We start from the raw sequence: 21,893 nt of genomic DNA on the forward strand, positions 1-21,893 counted from the left end.
ATGGTAGTTCCTCAAAAAAAAAAATGAAACATAGAGTTAACATATGATCCAACAATTCCACTTCTGAGTACCCAAAACAAGATGAAAGCAGAGACTCAGACACATATTTGCACACCCATGTTCATAGCAGCATTATTCACAATAGCTAAAACATGGAAGCAACCCAGTCCATTAAATCCATAAATAAAATATGGTATATACATACAATGGAATATATCCAGCCTAAAAAGGAAGAAAATTCTGATACATGCTACAACATAGATGAACCTTGAAGACAAGTGCTAAGTGAATTAAGCCAGTCATAAAAAGACAAATACTGTATGACTCCACTTATATGAGGTTTCTAGAATAGTCAAAATCATAGAGACAGAAAACAGAATGGTGGCTGCCAGGGGCTGGGGTGGTGGGGCAGGGTGGGATTGGGGAGTTACTGTTTAATAGGAACAGAGTTTCAATTTGAGAAGATGTAATGGATCTAGAAATTGGTGGTTGTGTTTGAACAATATCAATATACTTAATGTCATAGAACGATACACTTAAAAATAGTTAAAAGGGCGCAGCTGGTTTGGCTCAGTGGATAGAGCGTCAGACTGCAGACTGAAGGGTGCTGGGTTCGATTCCAGTCAAGGGTACATGCCCGGGTTGTGGGGCTTGATCCCCAGTGGGTGGTGTGCAGGAGGCAGCCGATTGATGATTCTCTCTATTCACTGATGTTTCTCTCTCTCTCTCTCTCTCTCTCTCCCTTTCCCTTCCTCTCTGAAATCAATAAAAATATATTTTTAAAAAATAGTTAAAATGGGAAATTTCATAATAAAATATATATATATATATATATATATATATATATATATTACAATAAAAAAAGTCTCCTGGAACCTCTGTGGTAGTGACAAAGATCAAGCATATGCTAACTTTCCCTTATGCCACTTAGGGAGGAAAAAAATGCCATCTGAATACCTACCATGTCCTAGGCACTCACATATCCACAACAAAAGCAAAAACAAAATAGAAATCAATGAAACCAAACAGAAAACCCCACCACCTTGATTAGGTACGATTAACCCCTCCTTACGATGAAGAAACTAAGGTTCGTAAGTTAACATACCAGGTCAAGTAGTAAAAACCAGTGGTAGGATTCAAAGGCAGATCTGCCAACTCTGGAAGCCTGCATTCCTTTCAGTTCATGACATTATATTCTTCTGCCCACAACTGTCTGTTTGAACAGGCTTTCTGCTTTGACCATAGAGCTTTCATACTGAAAAGTTGGGCCTGCCTTCAGAAGTAGGCTAAAAAAGTCAGTCAACCAAATACATTCACTGCGTGCCTACCATATGAGGCCCAGGGCTGGCTATGAAGCAAGAGTCATGTTTCCTCCCAGCCATTGGCCATATGGCAGAAAAAAACCACACCACACATTCAATTACAATTTCAATGTTGGTCGACTCCCTCATAAGCCACTGAGTACCCTGGGCTTTTGCATTATGTCTTTCAAGAGTCCATATGGCCAGAATAAGTGGAAACAGTCTCATTTGAACAGCGTAGGAGCGTTTTCATCTTTTTCCCCTAAACCTTCTACCATTATAATTACTGATCTGCTGTTACTCACTATTGTTGTGCTTCAAGCTGGAATTTAACAATGAAGGAAATGTGTGCTGTGCAGAAAACAGGCACCTCTTCGTTTTCTGAAAGAGAGCAGGGGGCTCCCTAGACTCGCCAGTGCCTATGGAACAAGGTTTTATTTTCTTACTCTTGTGTGAAGCATCCAAAGAAGAGGAACGCAGATTGTCTACACACCCCAAACAAAGCAGTGCTGGCATTATCTAGTGAATACAGCCTATAGAAGAGTAAGTATCCGAGGGCGAGGCACATATTCTTTCATCCACGACTTCATTTATTGGCAGGCGTCTTGATCAGAGCACTCCGGGTAGGGGCCTTCTGGGCCCCAGGTCCAGCCTAGACCCCCTCTCCGGCAGAGATCTCTGTTGGCCATCGGAGGCAAATGGGAAGTGGAACTGCAGAATGCGTGGCGTGACTTGTTTTGATTCAATGCAGTGAATCAGGGAGCTACGTGGTTTTAACAGCAGCAATATTTTGCCTCTTAGATATCGCACAGGTTTCATGTAATGAGGAACCTCAGAAAAGTAGATATTTTTCCTTCTGCACCTCTCAAAAATGTGCTGTTACACCACAAATCTCGGGAAGCCAAATCCATTTCCTAAAATGGCATTTTAAAAAACCCTATAGCTCCCCATAATTGAGGATGGTGATAAATGGGAAGGCATATACACTCTCAATGACTTATTTAGTGTTTAAAAACCTATATTTTAAGAATTTCTTAGTGTGTAAATGTGACCTTTCTATTATTTTTACTCTACTATAAGCAGTTCTTTCTTTCCTTTGAATATGTGTCTTCTTTCATTCTAATAATTCAAGAAAAACCTTTTATCAATGACCATTTATTGCTTAACCGCACTTGCTTTTGGAGACAAAGCTTAATTTTTAAAACCAGCTACCCTAGGGTATTAAACTCTTTCTCCAACATATGATGCAAACAGAATCCACAATCTCATTTCTTATCCGGTAGACCTAGTTACTGCACGTTTACATATCATTCATAAATATGTGAACAAGTCATGGTCACAGACTCTCATTAAGAGCATCCGTTACTCAAGAAAACCAAAGAATAAAAATTGCGTTCCGATCTTACTATTTCAGTCTGTATGCAGGTAAGGAAACAACTCAGAAACACGTAGACATTTAATCTCTCACTGAAATTAATATGTATCTTCACCTAGAGATTAAAAAAAAATCCATATAAAGATAAAATCCACGTATACATTTGGGGCAAGTTAAACCTGCCACACTCCCCCGAGAAAGGATGCAACTTTAGGATGAGACCTACTGGCAAATGGTAGCTGTTTCTTAGGTTATCCTGAAAGCAGCAATACCGAGCAGAAGGAAGACACGCTTTTTTTTTCTTTTTCTTAATGGTAAATACTGTCCCTCACATAGGCAATTCCACCGCCTTTGTTGGCAAATTCTGAGTACCAAAGGATCTAAACCCCATCCCCCCCCAAAGCCAAATCACAGTCATTATGCTGCAAAACAAAAGATACGCCAGCGCAATGTGTAGGAAAGATAATGCAATTAACATTTTACACCACTTACACCCCTAAGGCAGGACTGCGACGCTCAGAAGATCAGCGCACAGCCCCACAGCTCCAACTGATTTCCAACCAGCCCTGCTTCGCTTCCAAGAGAACTATGCAAACAGCTTCTTTCATTTACTTTGTTTTCTCGACCAGTCACCGAAGCGAAGCACTAATAATCTTTGTATAAAAAAATGGAAAATGTGGTCATTCAAAAAAAGCCCTTCTAAAAGAACCCATCCTAATCATTTCCCCCAGTCCTGAAACAATGTCCCGTCTGCCCTAAGAAATCTGCCCTTAAAACCACAGGCGCCGGTCCTGTTACCCGTTTCAAAAGGAGCCACATGAGAAGCTTGTCTTTTACCTTGGCTGCGAGGTGGTCAGAGAAGAGTGGCTTCTCTCCTCTCTCCGCCGATGTGAGCAGCGAGCTCCGCGCAGCCCGCCCAGCCCAGCCCAGCCCAGCCCAGCCCAGCGGCAGTAGTAGGAGCTGCCCACGGAGTGGCGGCTGCGTGTGTATGTGTAGCAGCGGCGCCTGCAGCCCAGGGACTAGTCCCCACCCAGCTTTGTCTTCAGTCATCGCTTTTTCTACAGGAAGCAGCACATCTCCCACTTCCTCCTCCTCTTGGTAGCTGTGAGCTGCTTTCTTCTTCCCCTCTCACTCCATTTCAGGGCTCTCTAGGGGTCTCGCCTTTTCCTGGGCTCCTGACACTCTGTGACTAGAAGAATCCCCCTTTACCTCTTTGTTCCCAGCCCCTTTGGTGCTCTGTTCCTTTTTATGCCTTTTGTTTCCTCACCCTCATCTCCACAACCGCCTTCAGCAACTGCCTCATCTGCGGACCCCAGGCCGGCACACAGTCTGCTTTCTTAGCCTGAACTTGGCTTGTTTTCCTGGCTGTTGGTGCTGCAGCTGCAGCTGTTCTTTAAGGAGGGTCAACAGCCCCTGGCCGGGTTCTGGCCCTGAGATCCAGCCCCGGCCTCAATGGCTCCTTCTCATTCACTGTAGTCCCCTTCGCATGAGCTGGCGGGATGCTTGCAGCACATTGCTGCAGCATTTTTCTCTGTTGCCAATATCCAACGCCCAATTTCCCCAAGGCCCCACTACCACTGAAGTCTTGCTTAACCCACATACTCAGAAAAGAATGGCCCTGATAAGTATTCTTGTGGGGCTTTGGAGCTAAACCAAGTCCTGCAATGCTACCTGTAGCCTAACAATGAACACATGTTCCTAAGATACTTGATGGCGGGAAGGAAGGAGGGGGTCATAGGGGCTATATAGTCCCGGCCCAGAAAGAGAGCTCTCTCCTGCACACCCCCCACCCCCCTCTCCCCGAGCACGGGCAGCACGTGCACACACACACACACACACACACACACACACACGCTGGTAGAACTGAAAGGACCAGCAGAGTCCTTCCTGTCACTTTAGAAGGTGGTGCAGGGTTATGGACAAGAGTAGAGACTGCAGGAAGTCTGTTCATCCACCAGGATTTGAATCCAAGCTGTCATTACTGACTGCATGAACTTGGGCAAATTATTTCAATTCTACTTGCCTCGATTTCCTCACCTGCAAAAGGGAAATCACATTTTGTCACACCCCACAGCAGATATCTGAGGATGAAAGGAGATGGTACACAAAAACAATGTAGTAATTCCTGAAACTGAGGAAGTATTCGCATTCGGCCCATATTAGCTCTTATTACTTTTAGAGGAAGATGAAGCTCAAAAAAGGCAAATGACGTCTATAGTCAGCAGCCAAACCAGGACCAGTACTTGGTTTGTGGATTCCCCACCATTAGTATATTCACGACTACACCCTGATGCTCTTGGTGGCAATTTGTTCAGCTTGCAAGTCATTCTCTTACAAAAACCACATAGGTGTTTTGCAGAAGCTACAGATTAACCACAGGCTGGGGATGGGTGGGGGTGGGGGTGGGGGTTGGGGTTCCAGTGTCCAGGTTGCTCTGCTCAGAAATCTCTCCTTAGGAATCAGTGCCTGGAAAGTTAATTTTTTAAAATATATTTTTTAACTGATTTTTAGAGAGAGAGAAAAGGAGAGGGAGATAGAAACATCAACATCAACTGGCTGCCTCCTGCACACTCCCTGCTGGGGATCAAATGGGTGCCCTCTTGGTGCAAACCACTGGGCCACACCAGCTGGGCTGGAAAGTTCATTTTCCCCAGCAACAGAGTTAATCCCCCAAACTCCACTGTTTAAATCCAGTCTCACCTTAAACATTCCAGCAAGTCAAGTAACAGGAAATGGTGGCAATCCAGGGCTGATGCAGGATAACGAGATCATCAGGTAAGTCACCAAGTAAGTCCTCCCAAACCACCTTGGGGACGATGGCACATGAACCCAGAAGAATTGAATTTCTATGAAATGTGCTGAGATAGTCCTAGGACACCCTTTATTTTCCTTTGATGTCCCATGAATGTTGTTTCTTTATTTCTTCCTGGAAATCTTTTATCAAAAAGGACCCTGGTGACAACTCACTAACATTAGAAAATTACAAATGAATTGTTTTAAGATTAACAGTGAGGAACTGCTTTTGAAGCACCAGCAAATAGAGTTGAGGTAGTGGGAAAGGATTAGATATGGATTCCCACAGCCTCCGGCAACCCTATGAAAATCAGACATGAATTACTTCTAAATCAGGAATCTTGGTGCCAAGGGTTATCAGAAGCTGTTATACAAAAGTTTAAATAGGTATATGTGATACCAAGTCTAAGAAAAATGAGAAGCACAATTATTAACGGTTGGAAAGATTAGAGAAATAGCCCTAGCTGGTTTAGCTCAGTGGCTAGAGCGTTGGCCTGCAGACTGAAGGGTCCTAGGTTTGATTCTGGTCAAGGGCACATACCCAGGTTGCAGGCTCGATCCCCAGTGTGGGTCATGCAGAAGGCAGCCAATCAATGAGTCTCTCTCATCATTAATGTTTCTATCTCTCTCGCCCTTTCCCTTCCTTGCTAAAATAAAAAATATATTTAAAAAAAATAAAAATGTAGTTATCCTTTAAAAAAGGAAAGAAAGATTAGACAAACAAATCTTTGGTGAATTTTAGATAGTGGATTCTGGCATTAACTCTGGATTCAAATAGGTCTCTTTCATTTTTTTTAATCCTCTCTCCCTTCCCTTCTCACTCTCCTCTCAGCCATCAGAGAGTGGTTGGTAGTTATTTTTCTGTCACATAGGAAAATCTCTCTCAGACAATAACACCGCTAGGAAGTTGTCTGCCTGCTGCTTGTTTCTTCATCTCTGGCCCTTACAAAACTCTCAGTAGGTTAACTTGACCATTGCTGGGAAGTGAAAACTAGATTTTAAGATCTTTCTCTTCCTGTCATTAACCTCATTGCTTTCAAGTGATCCCAATAGCCTGTTTTTCTTGAGAGGAAACAAAAACGTGGGGGTACAGATTGGCTAAGAGAGTAGATTTAATCCAGGTCAGAGCTCTTAACACAAGTGTGGTAAGCATTCATGCTGTCTGCAGAGAGTTCATTTCTTAGGAGATAAAATTGCATTTCACCATTAATAGTTCATGCCATCAGTAACTAAATATGAACCTATCCTAAGTACATTTCATCAATGCATAAAACAAAGACCTGTAACATCTAATAGTCATCAATGGCCCTGTTTGTAGGCATTGATACCTTGTATTTCTTACATCTACCTGATAGAAGAGGTGGTGGTAATAAAGAGAGATCACCTTGGCCTGTTCTCTCTTCTGCATTATTGAACATTCTAGATGGATGTTCCTTAATATGAACATTCCCCCAATTATAGATATTGTTTCATCTGAAGCTTGTTCCCCTCTCTATATCATCATATAAACCAGTTGTCCACAGCAGAAATATCAGAATAATATCAGCACCATTATCTCTGTTACCCTATGTCTGATTTAAAGTTCCTCATCCTTTCATTCCCACCACCAGACTATCTCTTTGACCACCGCCCCCCTCTATTACTCTGCTATTGTCTTAATGACAGAAATTGCTTGGCTTTCCCTATGTGACTGCAATACTTCCTCCTGCCTCCAGCTTTTCTTCTTAGCCAGGACCACTAGAAGTATGTACCTGAAATGAAGAGTTGAGCATGTCACTCTGCCCTGATAAAAATTTCTCAGTACCTCCCCTCCCCATCACTTACAGGATACAAATTTTAATCCCTTTGCATGGAATGCATACATTCTGAAATATTACCCAACTACCCTCTAAGGTTATTATGTAGCCTGTTGCAACCCCATATTAGCACAACCCCCATCCACTTTTAAGGCAGGTTTCTTATGAAGCCATGTTCTTTTCTCCTCTACTTCTTGCTATACACTCTTCCTTTTTCCAAAAATGCCCTTATTCCTCCCTCCACTTTGTCTGCTGGAAACCCCTCCTTATCCTGGCAGACTCCACTCCTCTCAGAAGCTTTCCCTGATTGCACAGGCAGAGCCCGTTGTGTCCTCCTTTGTGGGTACATAGTCCCTTCCCTCTATCTCCATTTCTGCACTAACTGCATTGTTTTAATGAGTGGTTATATCACCATCTCACTCATTAGTATTTGAGCGCGTCAAGGCTAGGGCCGTAGTCTATTCATCCTTGCTTGTCACACACTAGTTAATAGTTTCATTATACTAGTTTGTATAATGAAAATACATCATTGGCAGAAATTCCAAAACTGCTTTTGTATTCCTTTGGGTGACTAAGGAGAAAGCCAAAATGAAGTTTATGATCTGAGAAGTTGGTCATAGGATAAGAAACAATAGCACCCCCCTCCCCTTTTATTTTGGAAATTGTCTGGAGAAAACCATGGCACATGCATACCAAATTCTAAATATTTGTTATCTAGGTAACCATTCAATAAAATGGTGCTATTGAAAGGGGAACAAGCTTTAGTTGAAACAATATCTATAATTTGGGGGATGTTCATATTAAGGAACTCCAAGGAACATCCAGCTAGAATGTTCAATAATGCAGGAGAGGGATCAGGCCTAAAGAATCTGAATCAACTCCTGGTTCCATTTCTGTAGTGAATTGTTTATAAAGAAGCAGAGTCTGGCAATAAAAAGTAATTTTAAAAAATAGATTTTTAAAATAAATAGAAAGAACGCTATTCTTCACTTGCATTTGTGGATGAACTTTAAAGAGATGAATTTATAAGCCAGAAACACTTTTCACATACCCTCCTGCACTCTCCAGCTTTTGCCACCTCACAGCTGTCCCAGAGCTTCTCATATGTCAAATCCTCCAACTCTTCATCTAATCTCTCTATGATATTATTCCTCTCTCCCTCCCCCCGCCTTGCCATGTCCACCTAGTCCTTTATCATTTTGATTGAGTTGCCTTCTCTGGCTAAGACCTCCCTACTTTTCTGTCGATGTCTCAATTCTGCTCTCTCTTTATCCTTTCTTATTCTATTGATCAGAGAGGAGCTGCAAACTACACCAGCAATGCACTCCTTGAGCATATGTGTGGGCTGCGATGAACAGGGAAAAGTGAAATGGGAATAAGGTGACTTCATATACTAATAAATCTTGTCCACTCATATACATTGATGATACATTTAATGGCTTGCTTAATTGTGCCAAGTAGTCATTAAAATGAATAAGTAAATCATTGAGCTATTATCACAGAAGAAAACAACAAACAGAATTCCAGGCATTTCTTGGATCAACTCAAGGGAATAGAAGTCTCTCTGAAGACTTTTTCAAAACGAAGCATAATTATGATCTGATCTGTGTGTCATAGAATCATTCCCTCCCCCAGAGATCTGAGCCAATCCCAGCTGTTAGGAGCCAGGAAGACGGAATCTTATTTGGTTTAAAGAGAGTCAGGGGGTAGGGTGAGCACAATTAATCTTTCTTAAGAGAGAGGCGCTGACCCTCACAAATGAAAACGGCCAATCTCTGTCTCAGAGCCCAGCATAAAAGCTAGTAGGTCAAGGGGTTTGCAGAGTGATGGCCAACTCTTCCTCCAGAGAGGGCAAAGTGCTAGAGGCAAGAGTTCTTCTTTCCCTTGGCCCGGGGCAGGCTAACTAGGGGAGTAAGTGGAACGGTGTGAAGCCCCCCAGTTCTCTGATATTGCCTGAAATGTCACCAAAATTGAACTCATTGGGGTTGTTAACCCAAATGTATATATGTATGTGTCACATACATGAAGCCTTGGGAGGTTGTCGGTGATGAATGAGCTTGATAAATTTGCTTTCCTAACACCTCAGGAGAAAAATACAAGTGTTGATGGGAAGGAGAAGGGAATGGACTCAGAGGCCAAGGGTGGGCAAAAGCTGGGAGGGCTGGAGGTGGGCTCATTGTGAAGCACGAGGTCTTGTCAATGATGAATGACACTGAGTATGTAAGGACACAAGAAGGAAGAAGGCAGGAGATGGCGAGGGAGGCAGAACTAGAGCTGGAAGTAGGTAAGAAAGAGCCATAGAGGTATGGATGTGGATCCAAACAGCTGTGCCCAGCGGGGGGTTGGCCAGCTTCAGTAGGAACAAAGGCTAGACACCCCCTGAGTGGAGACTGCCGGCTGAAGTTCTGGTCTTCCCCTAAGTAGGAAGTGTTCCAAACCCTCCACCAGCAGACAGTGGAGACTGTCACCAAGGTTAACAGAAGAATTTAAACCAAATGCATTATTACCATAAACACAAAAGTAATTCTGCAATAAGTAATTCTACACGTCCCCTCTAAAATGGTTCTGAAGATCCACACAGAATATCAGGGACAACAGGAAACAAGCAATGAGATCAAGAACAGGGAGTCAGCGCCCAGCCAGCATGTCTCAGTGGTTGAGCTTTGACTTATGAACCAGGAGGTCACAGTTGATTCCCTGTAGGGGCATATCTGAGGGTTTCGGCCTTGATCCCCAGTGTGGGGTGTGCAGGAAGCAGCCGATCAATGATTCTCTCTCGTCATAGATATTTCTCTCTCTCTCTCCCTCTCCCTTCCCCTCTGAAATCAATAAACATGTATTTAAAAAAAGAACAGGGAGTCAGCAACCAAGCATGACAGAGATGAGGGAACACTGTGCACAAGCAAAGCCTTGGAAAAACAATCCTTTGAAAGGAATGTCAGAATGAAAGGATACGAATCAGTGAGATCAGTATCACAGGAGTAAATCATTTTGAAGTGTGTTGGGAGAAAAGCTATAGAATAAGAACTCCAATCATTTGTATGCAAGGCAGAAAGGCAAGACTTGATTTTTCTGTGCCAGATAATGCCGAGCAGACAGGGTGATCTATTTCAATAGTAAACAGGTTGGCAAAGTCTGGAGAATGAAAGGTGTTTGGAGACATCCTGTCTTTGCTGATTCCCATACTATACAGAATATTCACAGGTTTGCCTATGATCTCCACAGCTCTAGTTTCTCCCAACTTTTAAGGTCCTCACTTTGATTTTTCCTGTGATAGAATTTCAGAAACAGAACCATAGGCGTTGGGGAGAGAATCGTGCTGAGAGTGGGGTGGTGAATCCCACTAGGCTGAGTGAGTGCTCCCTGAGGACAGGGGTCGTATCTGACATCTGTGTGCTCAGCCCCTCACTCAGTGCCGGCATGTTGTGTGTGCTCAGTATGTGTTTGTTAAGTTTAAGTGAACCTAAATAATTAGGCTCCATGGAAGAGAGTTGTATTACCGACCACTTAGAAAGGACAAGAACATACATTTTACAAAATTCTAAGTGAATGAGCAAACAAACCACCAAGGCTCCTTGAAATATTACAAAAATGCCCTTGGGAATCAGAAAAAATGAGAGGATGTGGCAAGGAGGAAAATGTAATATTGAATTTGAAAGAGGGAAGACGCTGAAGGAGTAATATTAAACCAGGAGGAAAAATCTGTTATTTACTCAGTTATAATGAAGACCCACTATATGCAGAAAGCTCTTATAAAGTTTTGTCAATTGATTGTTCTTCTTCCAAATCTGTAAACTAGGAAGGTACATTTTCGGTAATGCAAAACATTTGATATAACTTCCTATAAAATGTTACAAAAATGACTTCAGTTGCTTTAGTAAAAATTTATTCAACACTCTTTAAGTATTAATTGTAATGGTTAGAAAGGAAAATTTCAGCAGAGAAGAATTGTGAGGTGTATAGTAAATTTGGAAATCTCAAACTATTGACTTGGCAAAAACAAAAAAAGATTCATTAGCAAATTGCTATTTTTACTTACATGATTTTCTAAAAGAAAATGGCTGGGCTATGTGTATCTCCCCTTCTCCACAAATCACCCCTTGCTTATTCTGGTTATAGCTCTTATCACACGGCATGGTTATTGCATGTTTCCCATTCTCTCTCCTCTACCATATGTGGGATTCTAGAATACACAGCTGATGTCTTACTCAGTGCTGCGTCTCTAGTACTTCTCACCATGCCCAGTGAATAGCACATAGTAGGTGTACAGTATTTGTTGTATATATGAATAGAAGCAAAAGCATGCCAGGTGAAACACAGATTAATTTTAGGAGGAAAATTATAAGCCAAACATCTGTAGGTATATTTTTATTGATTTCAGAGAGGAAGGGAGAGAGATAGAGATATAGAAACATCAATGATGAGAGAGAATCATTTACTGGCTACCTCCTGCAGGCCCCACACTGGGGATCAAGCCCAAAACCCGGGCATGTGCCCCTACAGGGAATTGAACCGTGACCTCCTGGTTCATAGGTCGACACTCAAATCTGAGCCACTCTGGCCAGGGCATTTATTTATAATTTTAAAAAATCATTAAATCCTATAGTTAGTAAAAAAGTTTGTTATTCTTTATACATCCTCATGTATGGTTGCGTTTTCAAATGAAAAGAGTAAGTTACTTGCACAAGATCAGTTATTATCATTGAGTCCTTCCCAGCTCAAAATACTGGAATTCACCCAGACCACAGCAAGTCATTTGCTTGCTATTAAAATATTTATGTACATTCCTCACAATTCCCCACCCCCAAATGTCTGCATCTAGAAAGTAGAGTTATACTAACTGAAAATTGACAGCATAAGTATGACTTAAAAACCCACCAATACACTATAAACACACTTGGTACACTGCCTCAGAGTGGAAAACTACATTACCTTCACCCTTAGTTAAGGATTACATAAACAAATGGTTTTATAGCTGAAGAAGGTGAGAGCAATAATCTCAAATAATACAGTCAAGAGGGAAAGAATTTGTACATGTTATAGCTGAGGAGACACCACTAGAGAAAAATGAGTTTTTGAGGAAGAAGTTAAAGTGTTCAGAATGAATGAATTTGCTTAATCATTAACAAGACATTTTATTCTGCAATAGTTTGAGGAAATTCTTCAAAGACCCACTATCCATAATGACCATCAGATGGGACAATATAAACATCTTTCTACCCCTAAATTTCTGAGAAGATAGCTGTGTGCTTATCTTCATTAGCTGAAATTGGGTATAACTTATACATTCAAATATACAAGTATTTATTGGAAGCTTACTGGGTGCCAGCAGGAAACTAAATAGGCTAAGCCTCTTATCTCATGGAGTTTATATGATAGTGAGTAAATAAAAAATAAAATAGTTGATACATAAATATGATGTATCAGTTACCATTAATTCCTGTGAGAAAAAATCAAATGGGGTAAAGGGGAACAGAGTGGTGGGTGTGCATGCAATATTTTTTATTATGTTTTTATTGAATTTTTAGGGAGAGAGGAAGGGAAAGGGAGATACAATCACTGACGAGAGAGAAACATCAACATTGATCAGCTGCCTCCTGCATGCCCCCCACTGGGATCAAACCAGCAACCTGGGCATGTGTCCTGACCGGGAATTGAGCCAGCAACCTCTTGGTTCAGGGGTCAACACTCAACCACTGAGCCACACTGGCCAGGCTGCATGCAATATTTTAAGTAAGATGGTTAAGGAAGGGTGCTGGTTATTCTCTGATTTCCACCCCTCCCTCACCATTTCAATTCATTCTCCACCTTTCTTTGCTTTGCTCTGTACCCCTTGGTATCTCCAAAATAGCCCCCAGGTATTCTCCACTTCTGCTGTTAGCACCCTTGTGTGGCCTCCTCATGGATATTAACTCAGAACTGATCTGTGACTAATTGAGTGAGGCTGAGGTGACAGTGTGTAATTTTCAAGGCTATGTCATAACAGGCATTGTCATGTCCATCTTGGCCTCTTGAATCACTCACTCTGGAGGTAGCCAGGTGCCATATTGGGAGGACACTCAAGCAGCCCTGCAGAGAGACCCAGATGGGGAGGATCTTTGGTCTCAGGCCAACAACCAGCAACAGGCTCACCAGCTTGGACGTGGATCCTGCACCCTACACAAACCTTCAAATAACTGACCTCTTGACTGCTATCTCATGAAAACATTCAGATAAGCTGCTTCCGAAATCCTGACCCACAGAAACTGTAAGAGATAATAAATGTTTATTGTTGGAAGCCACAGTATTTGGGGGTAATTTGTTTTGCAACAATAGATAACTTGTATGGTACCCAACACTACATTACGCTGACTCCCCAGACTCTGGTTTCCGGCTGAGTTTGGCCGGAAGTGCATAAAGTGAGGTCAGTGTGTTTATTCCTCCGTGTGTTTATGCTGCTCTAGCCCCGGTTTTCTCCCTCAGTCACCACAGCTCTTTCTGGGCAGGCCCTTGAGACTCTAGGCCTGCTCCTACAACACTGTTCTTCCCTCTGTCCCTTCAAAGCCTAGACACGGCATTAGATTTTGCTGTTAGCTTCCCTAATCCTACACACACCTCTGTAACTAGTCCCTTCATTCTGCTAAAGATTGTGTAGCTTCTATTTTATACCAAGATCCACTCTGATATGAAGGCGTTCTGTAGGAGAGGGTATTTGGAGACTTGAAGGAAATGAGGGGGGAAGGAGGACTCCTAACGTGTGAAAGAGTATTCCAGCAAATGCAACGACCCTGAGATGAGGGAATGTTTGGTGTGTTCAAAGAACAACAAGATGGTCAGCGTGGGTGGAGTGGTATGCACGAATAGGAAAGCGTTAGGGTAGGAGGATGGAGAGGTGGTCAGGGGCCATATCGGATAGAGTTTTGCGGGCCATTGTTGTATTCGGAGTGTCACGTACAGCCGTGGGGTGGGTGGGGAGTGGCTGAACAGGGCATGCCATGATCTAACTTACATTGTGAGACCCGGATAAAGGTAGAGCTCATGGAAACTGGGTGACCAGTAATGAGGCTCTTTCAGAATTTAGAGAGACGATGGGTAATAGAGGTAGAGAGAGGAGATTGAATTTGGAATGTATTTTGAAACCAGACCTGTAAGAATTGCTGCTAAATTGGATGTGAAGGAAATAAGAGTAAGGAACACCTAGAGTGAAGGATGAATGCAGAGCAATTTACTGAAATGAGCATAAGGGAAAGGGGGGGGGGCAGTTTGGAGGAAAAGGGAGTGGAAACCAAGAATTTGTTCATTTTATCTTCAAAAGAGAAAAAGGGTAACATTCTACTGTTTAATAAAAAAAAATAATTTTTAAAAAGGAGGAGGAGAGGATTCTTCTTACTTTATGAAGAGAAAGATCTCCATCACAGAATAACATTTCTATCTCTGGCCCATTAGAATATTGTCATTATCGCTTCTCGGCCTTTTGGCTAAGATCAAGTGTAGAATATTGTCATTAGAAGACTTAAAATCAAGTAGAGTGCTTTCAACTTTGCTGATAAACATGATCAGTTCTGGGTCAGTTCTGACTCCCCGAAGGTCAGAGTAAATAAACCCAAGTCTGTTTCCGGGCCCACGGACCCCATTTTCTGTTATAAAACACAATCTGCCTCTCGAGTGAGGGTTCTAAGGATCATGCCTGTAAAACACAACCTCACTGGCCAACCTCACGTGACTTTCTTTTTTTAAAATTTGAATTTTGACAACCTTCAGCTCTGAGCAGATGTGGCAGGAAACAAGACTTAACAGACACTTCCGTTTTTCTTGGGACATTACCCTTTGTCCTACTTCTGCAGCTCAGGGCTTCTTCTTACCTTAGAAGGAGAGCTGTGCCCCCACCCACCCTGAGACGCACTCTCTTGCACATCAGTGGTTACCTGCTCTTCCTCTGCAGACCTGAAGCCTCAGGCAATGCAGCGTGGAGCTTATGCTTACAGACTTCCGGCTACAACTTGCTAGGGACCAAGCAGCACCCTCTGTGCTCTGATGTGGGAGAAGGCAACACCCTTCATCTTGTTGTAACGTTTGCCACCCGCTCACTCACACCCTCATCTACCGCATGCTGTGTGATGCCAGTACACAATGGTCTTGACGCCAACGGGCATCTTCGTTGTGGTTGTGTTCATCGTAACCTCTGGCTAAATATTCTGTAGGCTTCCAGGAAGGGACACAGCCCGCTCTGACAAAATGGACTTCTCCTCCCTTCCCCCTCTTGTTCCCATGGCAACTCCGCATGACTGATTTCCTGGTTGCCATGTAAATGCAGTGGGATCCCATCCACTGCACCGCACAAAGACGTCAGTAAGAATGGTGAGAAAACACAAATCATATTTAAAAAGACAAAGGATTTCATCTCAAGCCTTTTTTTTTTCCCCACACAAAAGTGGAGGAAAGGAAACAATTGTAATTAGAAATAGAGTTTTTCCCAAGGAAGGATTGAGTGTGTCTCTCCCTCATTAGAGGGAAGGCTGGAAAAAAACAGGGGAAATCCCTCGTTTGTAGCTGGAGGAGTTGGCATGGTGACAGGGAGACAGATGCCATTCTCAGGTGGCAAGAGCCCTTTAGCAATCAGCCTGCGTCTAACTGAGAGGAAATCTGAGATATTTAACTGGAGAGGGAGAACCGAGTTAGATTGGAAACAAAACAAAAAAATCAGGCCTCATGGACATTTTAAAAAATGTCTTTTATTTGTATAGTTTAATAATTTTAGAATTAAGTTTCCAAATGCTCTAATTTAATATTTGCTTGATGATGAATTTTTATTTCTAGCCAACAACTTTTGAATTTTTATTTCTACCCAATACCAAAATGCAGTTGTTTTTCCTATTTCTTAAATTGGTTCGTAACACCCTGATAAATCCACATGCCAAAATTTGATTAATCCAGATTGCTATGGTTTTCATAGCCTGGGTATTACCTATATTTAGTAATATCTATAAAGAATACTGGCATGTAAAACAATGTAAAGCATATGTTGTATTACCCTCTATGTATACAAAAACTAAATTTTTTTTTTTACTTTAATTTTTTTATTTTTTTTTCACTTTTATTTTTATTTTTATTTATTTATTTTTTATTGCTTAAAGTATTACAAAGGGTATTACATATGTATCCATTTTATCCCCCCGCCCTAGACAGTCCCCTAGCCTCCCCTATCACCCAGTGTCTTATGTCCATTGGTTATGCTTATATGCATACATGCATACAAGTCCTTTAGTTGATCTCTTACCCCCCTACCTCCTGCCCCCCAACCCTCCCCGGCCTTCCCGCTGCAGTTTGAAAATCTGTTTGAGGCAGCTCTGCCTCTGTATCTATTATTGTTCAAAAGTTTATAATGGTCTCTATTGTCCATGAATGAGTGAGATCATGTGGTATTTTTCCTTTATTGACTGGCTTATTTCACTTAGCATAATGCTCTCCAGTTCCATCCATGACGTTGCAAATGGTAAGAGTTCCTTCCTTTTTACAGCAGCATAGTATTCCATCGTGTAGATGTACCACAGTTTTCCAATCCATTCATCTACTGATGGGCACTTAGGCTGTTTCCAGATCTTAGCTATGGTGAATTAGCTGCTATGAACATAGGGGTGCATATATCCTTTCTGATTGGTGTTTCTGGTTTCTTGGGATATATTCCTAGAAGTGGGATCACAGGGTCAAATGGGAGTTCCATTTTTAGTTTTTTGAGGAAACTCCATACTGTCTTCCATAGTGGCTGCACCAGTCTGCATTCCCACCAGCAGTGCACAAGTGTTCCTTTTTCTCCACATCCTCTCCAGCACTTGTCGTTTGTTGATTTGTTGATGATAGCCAGTCTGACAGGTGTGAGATGGTACCTCATTGCTGTTTTGATTTGCATCTCTCGGATGATTAGTGACTTTGAGCATGTTTTCATATGTCTCTTGGCTTTCTGAATGTCCTCTTTTGAAAGGTGTCTATTTAGGTCCTTTGCCCATTTTTTGATTGGATTGTTTATCTTCCTTTTGTTAAGTTGTATGAGTTCCCTATAAATTTTGGAGATTAGGCCCTTATCAGATATGTCATTGGCAAATATGTTTTCCCACACAGTGGGTTTTCTCGTTGTTTTGTTGATGGTTTCTTTTGCTGTGCAGAAGCTTTTTATTTTGATGTAGTCCCATTTGTTCATTTTTTCTTTAGTTTCAAGTGCCCTAGGAGCTGTATCAGTGAAGAAATTGCTTCGGCATATGTCTGAGATTTTCTTGCCTTTGGATTCTTCTAGAATTTTTATGGTATCCTGTCGTACATTTAAGTCCTTTATCCATTTTGAGTTTATTTTTGTGTATGGTGTAAGTTGGTGATCTAGTTTCATTTTCTTGCATATATCTGTCCAATTTTCCCAACACCATTTATTGAAGAGACTATCTTGGCTCCATTGTATGTTCTTGCCTCCTTTGTCAAATATTAATTGAGCATATTGGTTCGGGCCGATTTCTGGGCTCTCTATTCTATTCCATTGATCTATATGCCTATTCTTGTGCCAGTACCAGGCAGTTTTGAGAACAGTGGCTTTGTAATACAACTTGATATCTGGTATTGAGATCCCACCTACTTTGTTCTTTTTCAGGATTGCTGCAGCTATTCGGGGGGTCTTCTTTTATTCCAGATGAATTTTTGGAAAGTTCGTTCTAGATCTCTGAAGTATGCTGTTGGTATTTTAATGGGAAGTGCGTTGAATTTATAGATTGCTTTGGGTAGTATGGACATTTTAATGATGTTGATTCTACCAATCCATGAACACGGTATGTTCTTCCATCTGTTTATGTCTTCCTCTATGTCTTTTTTCAACGTCCTGTAGTTTTCTGAGTAGAGGTCTTTTACCTCTTTAGTTAAGTTTATTCCTAGGTAGCTTATTTTTTTTGGTGCAATGGTAAACGGGATTGTTTTTATAATCTCTCTTTCTGAAAGTTCACTATTGGTGTATAGAAATGCCTCAGATTTCTTGGGGTTAATTTTGTATCCTGCTACATTGCCAAATTCATGTATTAAGTCTAGTAGCTTTTACAAAAACTAAATTGTTGATAGTTGATAACTTATCTTCTTGACTTGTCATCAAATCTTAGAATCAAGTGGTTTAAAAATGAATGTGTTGTTTCAGTCTTTTGACAAATGTTTCTGCCTTTTGACAGCTGTTTCATATAAAGGTTTTTAGAAACCTAATCAAGAAGAATGTCCATAGGTTTGCTGAAAAACTGGCACTATTATTTTTTACTATTAATTGTATTGTTGATTTTCGGAAACTGAATCACGAGGTCAATTTTGAACACCTACCTTGTGGGAGGTTGGAGCTGCAATGAGCTATAGTAGCCCATCCATGTTTTATAGATGCCAGAGAATGGCCCCTAGAGATAAAAACTATGGTAGTCTCGGGTACGAAGCCGACGGATCTGGGCAATGTAACTCCTATTTCTTAATATTCTTTCTGGCATTTAACATTGCCTCATCACAAAAGCCAGCATGTTCCAAACTGGGTCAATAAATGTCACACAGGGTAGAAAGTTGGGGCAGGAAATTCAGAGCTCAAATACTTCTGCAAAATCTTAGGTTTAAGAATGTTAGGTTTACTTTCTGCAGAACCTCTCAGAGCTTTTGATATCTAAGGTGACACGAGGAGGAGGCTCGAGAATATTGACCACATTTCCCAAATGACTCTGATCACCGAGCAATGTCCTGACAGAGCATCGCTTAGTTTTTCTGAGCTTATCTTGAGAATACGCTGGCCAGATTTAATTTAAAGATACATGGACTTTTATTTATGATTTAAAATTATAAAATTTGCCCAGCCAGTGTGCTCAGTGGTTGAGTGTTAACCCATAAACCAGGAGATCACAGTTCAATTCCAGGTCTGGGCACATGCCTGGGTTTCTGGCCTGATTCTCAGTAGGAGGCGTGCAGGAGATAGCCAATCGATAATTCTCTCTCATCATTAATGTTTCTGATTCTCTCCCCCCTCTCCTTTCCTCTCTCTGAAATAAATTAAAAATATATTTTAAAAAGGAAAATTATAAAAGTTTAAAAAGTCTTTGGGTCCATATGACTCTCCTGGGAGGAACCACCAATGCTTAGGGGACCTTCTTGGGACTGAGTGTTCTTCAATGGGGATTTTGGAGCTTCCATCTGACTGCGCTGACTCTTTATACAACAACCCAAAACCAACTGTGAAACACAACTTAATTGCAAGCAACCTCACCACCACAGAAGCCAATAAGAAAAGTGAATCCTGTTTCTCCACCTCACTATAGTCAGAGAGCAAATGTGCCCTAGTCGAGTCTGCCCAGGGGAGATCAAGAGAGCTTTGAACCAAAGAGGAGATGGTTAACAAGACCAGATTGATTTAACAAACAGAAGTGACTGAAGAGTTATGGGATAGAATGAAATATCGGCCAGGGAGCTGGCTGCCTAGGGAGAGCTGACTTGAACAGAGTTGGTAGTAGTCATCTGAAAGATAAAACAGGTCCGTGTTTTTACCTTAACAAGTTGAGTGTCTGCAATTAAACTGGTTAAGTAGCTGGGTCAGCCATGTGAGAGCACAGATGGGGAAACAGAAGAGGAGGCATAGCAAGGAGATCAATATATTTTGCTTGGGTTACCAGGAGAGTCTTTAGAACAGCGGTAGCCATTGAGATGGCAGCCTAGGGCCAAATAAGAAAAAGGGGACTTTGCAGGCTGAGGTAACTGCCTGCTCAGAGGCATGAGGGTGGGACAGAGCATGGCGTATTCTGCAAACCATGAATGGTGTGGCACAGTGGGAGCACAGGGCCAGGGTGTGTTGGTGGGGTACACTGTGGATTGAAGGGGTGGGCAGGTGTTGGTTTGGGAAGTACTTCCATAGCATTTCAACCACCGGAGATTTTAGTCAGATATGACCAGGTCTGCATTTGGGAGAAAGAGTTCCATGGCTGTAGGGTAAGCTTTGAAAGGGGGCAGGGTGGAAGGGGAGAGCATAGTAGACACAAAATATGGGAGTGGTTTCCATAGCACCGAACAGTCAAGTGTCTGGGAGAAAAGCAAGAAAGAAGGGATGAGGATTACTCTCAAGAGTAAAACAACCAGAGTAGATGGCGTGCCTTCATCTGCCCACTCAATCATGATTCCTGTGCATGAATACAAAAGCAGTATCTCTTTTCTCTCTCTGCCCCAAAGACCTTCCCTGTGGTTGACAGTAGGAATTATATTGATTAGAAGCACCTGAAATAGTTCAGGTAACTATAACTTAGATTGGTCTCAGCTGCTTTACAATAACACGAGTGGGTCTTTTGCTGCAAGGTCTCAGTTTGCTACTTTGGTGGCATCAAGATTAGCAGCAGAGTTCTGCAGAGGAAGAGGAATTGTTTTCCTGTCTTCAGTTCTGGTAAATACTGTGCTCTATGAAAGGAAGGGCCACCTGTGGGCCCTCCTTCTGGCCATGTAGACTGAGTTGCCATCTTATTAAATTAAGTTTGGACCCTGAATAGGTCCGTGACTACTCTGGTGGGACCTCAGGAAACCCCATGCCTGTGCTGCAACAGTGAATGGCCAGCTCCTCAGCACTTCTGTTTAGTTGTGCAGAGCCCTGTGACAGCTGCAGAAGAAATCCTACCACCCCCACCGGTTCGGCTCAGTGGATAAAGCGTCGGCCTGCAGACTGAAGGGTCCCAGGTTCGGTTCTGGTCAAGGGCATGTATCTTGGTTGCGGGCACATCCCCAGTAGAGGGTGTGTGGGAGGCAGCTGGTGGATGTTTCTCTCTCATCGATGTTTCTAACTCTCTATTCCTCTCCCTTCCTCTCTGTAAAAAAATCAATAAAATATATATTTTTTTTAAAAAAAAGAAATCCAACCTGCCAATCACAGGCTCAGTTATTGACGTGGACAGCTCTCAGAGACGCAGACAGAAGGTACACCATTAACCGCTCTGGTGAAGACCTGAGAAAGATGTTTGCTCTCTCACTTTCTCTCCAAAAAGAACACATATAAAATCAGATTTTTAGAAAACGTATTTCAAGACATCAGCTCCAGGCTGAAAATTCTAATGGTACCTTCTTTCACGAGTCCCTCTGTCTAGACTAGATGTTATCAGGCTAATTGTCTCATATCTGAATAAGCTTTTATAGAGTCCTCGCTCTGAATAGGAGGGTTTTCAAGGACCTCAGTTTCATTACCGTTTAGGTCAGGCAAGGGCAAATCAGCATGATGTCATGGTGTCCATCTAGGTTAGACAAGAAAGGAAGCCGTGCAGACAATAGGAAAATAACATCCAGTGGAGTGAAAACTCCCCTCAGCAGAATGATCAGAGAGCAGCATGTTTTCCACCTGGGACAGTCTGGGTGCGAAGATGAAGAGTCAACTCAGGTTAAACACCTTTCTCAAATATGTTAGTATATAGTTCATGTACAGTCTACTGGCCGTAATTTATTCCTTTTTCATGACAGAGTTTGCATTGTCTGGGGGTTGGTATTAAGACCATTGTACAGCCCTGAAGAAAAGTATTTCCTTGAATCTGTACCTACTCCTTCAGGCTGGAAGTCACGTGTGCTTTTCACAATAATGTCCTAATTCCTAGAGAATGATTTTCTCATTTACTTCCTATTTCCTCCCATTCTTTT

At 42.0% G+C, this 21,893-nt stretch overlaps 1 protein-coding gene across 3 annotated transcripts in view; it reads right to left on the bottom strand.

Annotated features, from left to right (window-relative positions):
• The window catches only part of GNG2 (G protein subunit gamma 2), a 112,543-nt gene extending 108,862 nt beyond the window's left edge, over positions 1 to 3,681 (bottom strand). The window contains exon 1 of one of the 3 annotated variants that reach the window (XM_059696041.1): positions 3,514 to 3,681. The gene's annotated coding sequence lies outside the window, so the exon portion shown is untranslated. Of the gene's footprint in view, positions 1 to 3,168; positions 3,260 to 3,513 lie in introns of those variants that run through there. The other 2 variants (XM_059696034.1, XM_059696049.1) reach the window with 2 other exon arrangements.
• Positions 3,682 to 21,893: the final 18,212 nt, after the last annotated feature.

Source organism: Myotis daubentonii, chromosome 1 (genome assembly GCF_963259705.1).
Source record: "Myotis daubentonii chromosome 1, mMyoDau2.1, whole genome shotgun sequence".
NCBI lineage: Eukaryota > Metazoa > Chordata > Mammalia > Chiroptera > Vespertilionidae > Myotis > Myotis daubentonii.